The 10,000-nt window shown below is 48.4% G+C and overlaps 1 pseudogene; it reads right to left on the bottom strand.

The window, feature by feature from the left end:
• Positions 1-10,000, bottom strand: part of LOC135555014 (high affinity cAMP-specific and IBMX-insensitive 3',5'-cyclic phosphodiesterase 8A-like) — a 164,622-nt pseudogene that overhangs the window by 22,737 nt on the left and 131,885 nt on the right.

The following is a 10,000-nucleotide window of genomic DNA, read 5'->3' as shown; positions in this document are numbered from 1 at the left end:
GATTGCCTGCAATGACAACAAGCTCAGTCCGATGATGCTGTGACATACCGGCCCATGATAGAACCTCCACCTCCAAATTGATCCCGCTCCAGAGTACAGGCCTCGGTGTAACGCTCATTCCTTCAACGATAAACGCGAATCCGACCATCACCCCTGGTGAGACAAAACCACGACTCGTCAGGGAAGAGCACTTTTGCCAGTCTTGTCTGGTCCACCGACGGAGGGGTTTGTGCCCAGAGGCGACGTTGTTGCCAGTCCTGTCTGGTCCAGCGACGGAGGGTGATGTCTTTTGTGGACCTGCCCTATAAGCCCTCAGTCCAGCTTTTCTCAGCCTGTTGCGGACAGTCTGAGCAATGACGGAGGGATTGTGCATTCCTGGTGTAACTCGGGCGATTGTTGTTGCCATCCTGTACCTGTCCCGCAGGTGTGATGTTCGAACGTACCGAACCTGTGCAGGTGTTGTTACACGTGGTCTGCCACTGCGAGGACGATCAGCTGTCCGTCCTGTCTCCCCTGTAGCGCTGTCTTGCCGACCGTCTGCAAGCTGTTAGTGACTTAACGAACCGTTCCACAGGTGCATGTTCATTCATTGTTTATGGTTCGTTGAACAAGCCTGGGAAACGGTGTTTAAACCCTTTACAATGAACATCTGTGAAGTTATTTGGATTTTTACAAATGATCTTTGAAAGACGGGGTGCTGAGAAAGGGACGTTTCTGTTGTTATGTTTATACGGTGTCTTATACCATCTACTGCACCTTGCCGCTCGGCCATCGCTCACCCATATACTGATATGTACATATTCTCATTCCATCCCTTTAGGTTTGTGTGTATCAGGTAGTTGTTGTGAAATTGTTATATCACTTGTTTGATATTAATGCGTTGTCGGAACTAGAAACACAAGCATTTCGCTACACTACATTAACATCTGCTAACCATGTGATCAATACCATCTGCTAACCATGTGACCAATACCATCTGCTAACCATGTGACCAATACCATCTGCTAACCATGTGTATGTGACCAATACCATCTGCTAACCATGTGTATGTGACCAATGACATCTGCAAACATGTGTATGTGACCAATGACATCTGCTAACCATGTGTATGTGACCAATGACATCTGCTAACCATGTGTATGTGACCAATGACATCTGCTAACCATGTGTATGTGACCAATGACATCTGCTAACCATGTGTATGTGACCAATGACATCTTAACCATGTGTATGTGACTACCATCTGCTACCATGTGTATGTGACCAATGACATCTGCTAACCATGTGTATGTGACCAATGACATCTGCTAACCATGTGTATGTGACCAATGACATCTGCTAACCATGTGTATGTGACCAATGACATCTGCTAACCATGTGTATGTGACCAATAACATCTAGGGACCATGTGTATGTGACCAATAACATCTGCTAACCATGTGTATGTGACCAATGACATCTGAACCATGTGTATGTGACCAATAACATCTGCTAACCATTAACATCTGCATCTGTGAATGTGACCAATAGCATGTGACCTAAAAAAATAGTGATTTGATTTAGGCGTTTCCTCATCCGTCTTCTTCCTATCACCAGACAGATGAATTACAACTAAACCCCTTGTTCCTCCACCATGATCTTGTTCCAGACTTCATTCACGATTCAGAGAAAAGCCGTCCTAACGTTGCAGCTAAGTCTGTGTGATCAAACTAACATCTGGTGTGACGTAGAAGTCCGTCACTGGCCGCGGGCAGCATTTGGTTGTATTAACGCACACACATATTCATCACTCCTCCCTGCGCCATTATAAGATAAGTTAACAATGTGGGTCGACACACAAATTAACTTCTGTCTTGGTGCATGCATTTCACAGTTGTCAATGTTCATATTTGAGAGATACAATAATTATTATACTTATCAATGTTGTGGATGAGCGCATTGTTTGTTTGTTCTGTTCCTCTCTCCATCTCTGTAACTTCTAGGTATGCTGGAAAAGGACCCGAGCTAAGGGAATTGGGTTGGCTTTATAGTGCCTGTCCCAAATGGCTCATTAATGCATATGGGCATATTGAAAGATATTGTCAGTAGTGATGTAATGTTGGAGAATGATGACCACCATGTGTGGCCCGTACAGCGTTGTCAAAACGGACACCGGTCCAAAGGGACCATGTCTATGTGCCAACGCAAGTCAATGGATGAATCTCTCCCAAAACCCTCATGACTGTTCCTGTTGTCGTCACCTAGCTACACTGCAGCACGTTGTGAATGGGTTCGGCCAAGGCAGCTACAGCATGTGTAGTGTGTGTGTGTGTTCCTGTTGTCGTCACCTAGCTACACTGCAGCACGTTGTGAATGGGTTTGGCCAAGGCAGCTACAGCATGTGTAGTGTGTGTGTGTGTTCCCGTTGTCGTCACCACAGCTACACTGCAGCACGTTGTGAATGGGTTTGGCCAAGGCAGCTACAGCATGTGTAGTGTGTGTGTGTGTTCCTGTTGTCGTCACCTAGCTACACTGCAGCACGTTGTGAATGGGTTCGGCCAAGGCAGCTACAGCATGTGTAGTGTGTGTGTGTGTTCCTGTTGTCGTCACCTAGCTACACTGCAGCACGTTGTGAATGGGTTCGGCCAAGGCAGCTACAGCATGTGTAGTGTGTGTGTGTGTTCCTGTTGTCGTCACCTAGCTACACTGCAGCACGTTGTGAATGGGTTTGGCCAAGGCAGCTACAGCATGTGTAGTGTGTGTGTGTGTTCCTGTTGTCGTCACCTAGCTACACTGCAGCACGTTGTGAATGGGTTCGGCCAAGGCAGCTACAGCATGTGTAGTGTGTGTGTGTGTTCCCATTGTCGTCACCTAGCTACACTGCAGCACGTTGTGAATGGGTTTGGCCAAGGCAGCTACAGCATGTGTAGTGTGTGTGTGTGTTCCTGTTGTCGTCACCTAGCTATACTGCAGCACGTTGTGAATGGGTTCGGCCAAGGCAGCTACAGCATGTGTAGTGTGTGTGTGTGTTCCTGTTGTCGTCACCTAGCTACACTGCAGCACGTTGTGAATGGGTTCGGCCAAGGCAGCTACAGCATGTGTAGTGTGTGTGTGTGTTCCTGTTGTCGTCACCTAGCTACACTGCAGCACGTTGTGAATGGGTTTGGCCAAGGCAGCTACAGCATGTGTAGTGTGTGTGTGTGTTCCTGTTGTCGTCACCTAGCTACACTGCAGCACGTTGTGAATGGGTTCGGCCAAGGCAGCTACAGCATGTGTAGTGTGTGTGTGTGTTCCCATGTGTCGTCACCTAGCTACACTGCAGCACGTTGTGAATGGGTTCTGCCAAGGCAGCTACAGCATGTGTAGTGTGTGTGTGTGTTCCTGTTGTCGTCACCTAGCTACACTGCAGCACGTGTGTGAATGGGTTTGGCCAAGGCAGCTACAGCATGTGTAGTGTGTGTGTGTGTGTCCTGTTGTCGTCACCTGCTACACTGCAGCACGTTGTGAATGGGTTCGGCCAAGGCAGCTACAGCATGTGTAGTGTGTGTGTGTGTTCCCATTGTGTGTCACCTAGCTACACTGCAGCACGTTGTGAATGGGTTTGGCCAAGGCAGCTACAGCATGTGTAGTGTGTGTGTGTGTTCCTGTTGTCTCACCTAGCTACACTGCAGCACGTTGTGAATGGGTTCGGCCAAGGCAGCTACAGCATGTGTAGTGTGTGTGTACTGTTCCTGTTGTCGTCACCTAGCTACACTGCAGCCTGTGTTGTGAATGGGTTTGGCCAAGGCAGCTACAGCATCTGTAGTGTGTGTGTGTGTCCTGTTGTCGTCACCACAGCTCGCTATACTGCAGCACTGTCTGTGAATGGGTTCGGCCAAGGCAGCTACAGCATGTGTAGTGTGTGTGTGTGTTCCTGTTGTCGTCACCTAGCTACACTGCAGCACGTTGTGAATGGGTTTGGCCAAAACAGCTACAGCATCTGTAGTGTGTGTGTGTGTTCCTGTTGTCGTCACCTAGCTACACTGCAGTACGTAATGAATGGGTTCGGAACAAGGCAGCTACAGCATCTGTAGTGTGTGTGTGTGTTCCTGTTGTCGTCACCACAGCTCCCTGCAAGATAACGCTATACTGCAGTTCACGTTGTGAATGGGTTCGGCCAAGGCAGCTACAGCATGTGTAGTGTGTGTGTGTTCCTGTTGTCGTCACAAGCTACACTGCAGCACGTTGTGAATGGTTCGGCCAAGGCAGTCTACAGCATGTGTAGTGTCCACAAGATAACACTACCTGTTGTCGTCACCTAGCTACACTGTCAGCACGTTGTGAATGGGTGACCACAAGATAACAGCTACCATTGTAGATGTGTCACCTTCCTGTTGTCGTCACCTCTCTCTCACTGCAGCACGTTGTGAATGGGTTTGGCCAAGGCACTACAGCATTTGATAGTGTGTGTGTCGTGTCTCCACTGTTCCTGTTGTCGTCACCAAGCTACACTGATAGTTCACGTTGTCTGGGTTCTCCCACAAGATAACAGCTACAGCATTCAGATAGTTCACCTGTGTGTGTCTCCTGTTGTCTCCCTCCACAAGATAACACTACCATTCAGATAGTTCACCAAGGCTGCTACAGCATCTGTAGTTCCCTGTGTGTGTGTGTTTACTGTCTCTCTGTGTGTGATATTCCTCTTGTTGTCACCACGGTTTGAGTCCACAATGACACATATTCTGATTCAGATAGATGAACCTCTGTGCTCCCTCTCCCTCCCTCCACAAGATATCTCCCATTCAGCCTGGGCTGTCAGTTCTCTGTCTCCCTCTCTACCCTCCCAAGATAACACTACCATTCAGATAGTTCACCTTCTCTGTCTCCCTCTGTGTCCCTCCACAAGATAACACTGTTCTGATGTTCACCTTCTCTGTCTCCCTGTGTGTCTGTGTGTGATAACACTGTGTTCTGTGTGTGTTACTTCTCTGTGTGTATGTCTGTGTGTGTCTCTGCGTGTGTGTGTGTGTACTGTCTCCCTGTGTGTCCCTCCCTCCCTCTGTGTGTGTGTGTGTGTGTACTGTCTCCCTGTGTCCCTCCCTCCCTGTGTTTGTGTGTGTGTTCTCTGTGTCCTCTGTCAGTCTGTGTGTGTGTGTAACACTGTACAGTGTGTGTGTGTGTGTGTGTGTGTGTGTGTGTGTGTCTGTGTGTGTACCATTCAGTGTGTGTGTACTGTCTCTGTGTGTATGTGTGTGTTCCACAAGTGTACTTCGTGTGTGTGTGTCTGTCTCTGTGTGTGTGTGTGTGTGTGTCTCTGTGTGTTTCGTTCAGTGTGTGTACTGTCTCTCTGTGTGTGTGTGTGTCAGTGTGTGTGTGTGTGTCTGTGTGTGTGTGCCTCTGTGTGTGTGTGTGTGTGTGTGAGTGTGTGTGTGTGTGTGTGTCACTGCGAGACAGAGGAGTGAGTGTTTACTTATTCAGTGAGAAAGGAAGAGGAGTAGGGTTCACCTTTCCCCTCATTGTCAGATCCACTTGCTTCTGTACACAGCAGCTATATAAAGACCGTCCTCTCCTGATTCCACCACAGCGCCACTACTTTGAACAGCCTGTCTGTGCTGCTATCCGCTCAGTGCTAGAACTACAGCACTGGCCCAGAATACATCACTGTACATGTCGTACCAAAGCAGTTTAGGGTGGAACAAAACATCGGACTCCAGAGAATAAATAGCTAATAGTAAACGTATTAAACCCATTACAAGCTACGTAAATAATGATCTGGGATGGAACACAAGATAACACTACCATTCAGATAGTTCACCTTCTCTGTCTCCCTCTCCCTCCCTCCCAGCTGCAAGATAACACTACCATTCAGATAGTTCACCTTCTCTGATTTCATCTCTGTCTCCCATTCAGATCCCTCCCTCCCTCCCTCCCATCCTCCCTCCCTCCCTCCCCCTCCCTCCCTCCCCCCTCCCTCCCCCTTTATCCCTCCCTCCCTCCTCCCTCCAGGTCCCTCCCTCCCCCCTCCCTCCCTCCCTCCCCCTCCCCCTCCCTCCCTCCCTCCCTCCCTCCCTCCCTCCCTCCCTCCCTCCCATCCCTCCCTCCCTCCCTCCCTCCCCCTCCCTCCCCTCCCTCCCTCCCTCCCTCCCTCCCTCCCCCCTCCCTCCCTCCCTCCCTCCCTCCCTCCCTCCCATCCTCCCTCCCTCCCTCCCCCTCCCTCCCCCTTTCAGTGTGTGTTTCTGATTCAGTGTGTGTGTGTTTCTCAGTGTATGTGTGTTTGAGTGTGTGTGTGTGTTTCAGTGTGTGTATGTTTCAGTGTGTGTTTCTGATTCAGTGTGTGTGTGTTTCAGTGTATGTGTGTTTGAGTGTTTCAGTGTGTGTATGTTTCAGTGTGTGTGTTCCAGTGCGTGTTTCTGATTCAGTGTGTGTGTGTGTATGTTTCAGTGTGTGTGTTCCAGTGCATGTGTTTCATTGTGTGTGTGTGTGGCCTTTCCTCTCCAGCCTACTGGAGCACAAAGGACAATCTAACACTTCCTCTGGGGCAGCAGCCAAGACTGCCAACTTGGCACACTCTCTCTACTCTGCTACGGCCGTGTACGCACCACGCACGCACGCACGCACGTCACACACCTCCACACAGGTCACACACACACACACACACACTTCACCACACACCCACACAGGAGACACACAGACACACACACACACATCACACACACACTAAACAGAGACATACACAGGCTCACGTACACTTCACTGTACACAGGCGCGCATGCACACATTTCCTCCTTGGTGCCCAGCTGAGGAGAGTAGAGCTCTGCATCTATTGACCCCTAACCCCCGACCTTTACCGTCATCAGTCCTCCCACCAGGTCGTTAGTATGAGGGTCTTCCTCCTTAGTGCCCAGCTGAGGAGAGTAGAGCTCTGCATCTATTGACCCCTAACCCCGACCTTTACCGTCATCAGTCCTCCCACCAGGTCGTTAGTATGAGGGTCTTCCTCCTTAGTGCCCAGCTGAGGAGAGTAGAGCTCTGCATCTATTGACCCCTAACCCCGACCTTTACCGTCATCAGTCCTCCCACCAGGTCGTTAGTATGAGGGTCTTCCTCCTTAGTGCCCAGCTGAGGAGAGTAGAGCTCTGCATCTATTGACCCCTAACCCCCGACCTTTACCGTCATCAGTCCTCCCACCAGGTCGTTAGTATGAGGGTCTTCCTCCTTAGTGCCCAGCTGAGGAGAGTAGAGCTCTGCATCTATTGACCCCTAACCCCCGACCTTTACCGTCATCAGTCCTCCCACCAGGTCGTTAGTATGAGGGTCTTCCTCCCTTAGTGCCCAGCTGAGGAGAGTAGAGCTCTGCATCTATTGACCCCTAACCCCCGACCTTTACCGTCATCAGTCCTCCCACCAGGTCGTTAGTATGAGGGTCTTCCTCCTTAGTGCCCAGCTGAGGAGAGTAGAGCTCTGCATCTATTGACCCCTAACCCCCGACCTTTACCGTCATCAGTCCTCCCACCAGGTCGTTAGTATGAGGGTCTTCCTCCTTAGTGCCCAGCTGAGGAGAGTAGAGCTCTGCATCTATTGACCCCTAACCCCCGACCTTTACCGTCATCAGTCCTCCCACCAGGTCGTTAGTATGAGGGTCTTCCTCCTTAGTGCCCAGCTGAGGAGAGTAGAGCTCTGCATCTATTGACCCCTAACCCCCGACCTTTACCGTCATCAGTCCTCCCACCAGGTCGTTAGTATGAGGGTCTTCCTCCTTAGTGCCCAGCTGAGGAGAGTAGAGCTCTGCATCTATTGACCCCTAACCCCGACCTTTACCGTCATCAGTCCTCCCACCAGGTCGTTAGTATGAGGGTCTTCCTCCTTAGTGCCCAGCTGAGGAGAGTAGAGCTCTGCATCTATTGACCCCTAACCCCGACCTTTACCGTCATCAGTCCTCCCACCAGGTCGTTAGTATGAGGGTCTTCCTCCTTAGTGCCCAGCTGAGGAGAGTAGAGCTCTGCATCTATTGACCCCTAACCCCCGACCTTTACCGTCATCAGTCCTCCCACCAGGTCGTTAGTATGAGGGTCTTCCTCCTTAGTGCCCAGCTGAGGAGAGTAGAGCTCTGCATCTATTGACCCCTAACCCCCGACCTTTACCGTCATCAGTCCTCCCACCAGGTCGTTAGTATGAGGGTCTTCCTCCTTGTGCCCAGCTGAGGAGAGTAGAGCTCTGCATCTATTGACCCCTAACCCCCGACCTTTACCGTCATCAGTCCTCCCACCAGGTCGTTAGTATGAGGGTCTTCCTCCTTGGTGCCCAGCTGAGGAGAGTAGAGCTCTGCATCTATTGACCCCTAACCCCGACCTTTACCGTCATCAGTCCTCCCACCAGGTCGTTAGTATGAGGGTCTTCCTCCTTAGTGCCCAGCTGAGGAGAGTAGAGCTCTGCATCTATTGACCCCTAACCCCGACCTTTACCGTCATCAGTCCTCCCACCAGGTCGTTAGTATGAGGGTCTTCCTCCTTAGTGCCCAGCTGAGGAGAGTAGAGCTCTGTGGTCCTCAGGATCTCCAGGACCCGGTCCAGGGCCTCTGCTACGGGCATTGGACTAGACTCCTGGGCTGCGTTGATGATGTCTGATCACCTGGAGGGTGAATGGTAACACAGATATCATGGTCAGAGAGAACCCCCGATATCATGGTTAGATAGAGAGAAAGATATCATGGTTAGATAGAGAGAAAGATATCATGGTTAGATAGAGAGAAAGATATCATGGTTAGATAGAGAGAGAAAGATATCATGGTTAGATAGAGAGAAAGATATCATGGTTAGATAGAGAGAAAGATATCATGGTTAGATAGAGAGAAAAGATATCATGGTTAGATAGAGAGAAAGATATCATGGTTAGATAGACCCCCGAGATATCATGGTTAGATAGAGAGAAAGATATCATGGTTAGATAGAGAGAAAGATATCATGGTTAGATAGAGAGAGAAAGATATCCTGGTTAGATAGAGAGAAAAGATATCCTGGTTAGAGAGAGATCAGTCCTCCCAAAGATATCATGGTTAGAGAGAGAGAGAAAGGTATCATGGTTAGATAGGAGAAAGATATCATGGTTAGATAGAGAGAAAGATATCATGGTGAGATAGAGAGAAAGATATCATGGTTAGAGAGAGAAAAAGATATCCTGGTTAGAGAGAGAGAAAGATATCCTGGTTAGAGAGAACCTTTACCGTCATCAGTCGATATCATGGTTAGATAGAGAGAAAGATATCATGGTTAGATAGAGAGAAAGATATCATGGTGAGATAGAGAGAAAGATATCATGGTTAGAGAGAGACCCCACCTGAAAGATATCATGGTTAGATAGAGAGAGAAAGATATCCTGGTTAGATAGAGAGAGAAAGATATCCTGGTTAGAGAGAGAGAAAGAAAGATATCATGGTTAGAGAGAGAGAAAGAAAGATATCATGGTTAGAGAGAGAGAGAAAGGTATCATGGTTAGATAGAGAGAAAGATATCATGGTTAGATAGAGAGAAAGATATCATGGTGAGATAGAGACCCCTATCCTGGTTAGAGAGAGAGAAAAGATATCATGGTTAGATAGAGAGAAAGATATGGTTTGAGAGAGAGAAAGATATGGTTTGAGAGAGAGAAAGAAAGATATCATGGTTAGAGAGAGAGAAAGATATGGTTTGAGAGAGAGAAAGATATCATGGTTAGATAGAGAGAAAGATATCATGGTTAGATAGAGAGAAAGATATCATGGTTAGATAGAGAGAAAGAAAGATATCATGGTTAGATAGAGAGAAAGATATCATGGTTAGATAGAGAGAAAGATATGGTTAGAGAGAGAGAAAGATATCATGGTTAGAGAGAGAAAAGATATCATGGTTTGAGAGAGAGAAAGATATCATGGTTAGATAGAGAGAAATATATCATGGTTAGATAGAGAGTAAGAAATATATCATGGTTAGAGAGAGAAAGATAAGAAATATATCATGGTTAGAGAGAGAAAAGATATCATGGTTAGAGAGAGAAAAATATATATCAT

Source organism: Oncorhynchus masou, chromosome 2 (assembly GCF_036934945.1).
Source record: "Oncorhynchus masou masou isolate Uvic2021 chromosome 2, UVic_Omas_1.1, whole genome shotgun sequence".
In the NCBI taxonomy this organism is placed as follows: Eukaryota; Metazoa; Chordata; class Actinopteri; order Salmoniformes; family Salmonidae; genus Oncorhynchus; species Oncorhynchus masou.
This window is presented reverse-complemented; position numbering and strand designations above follow the sequence as displayed.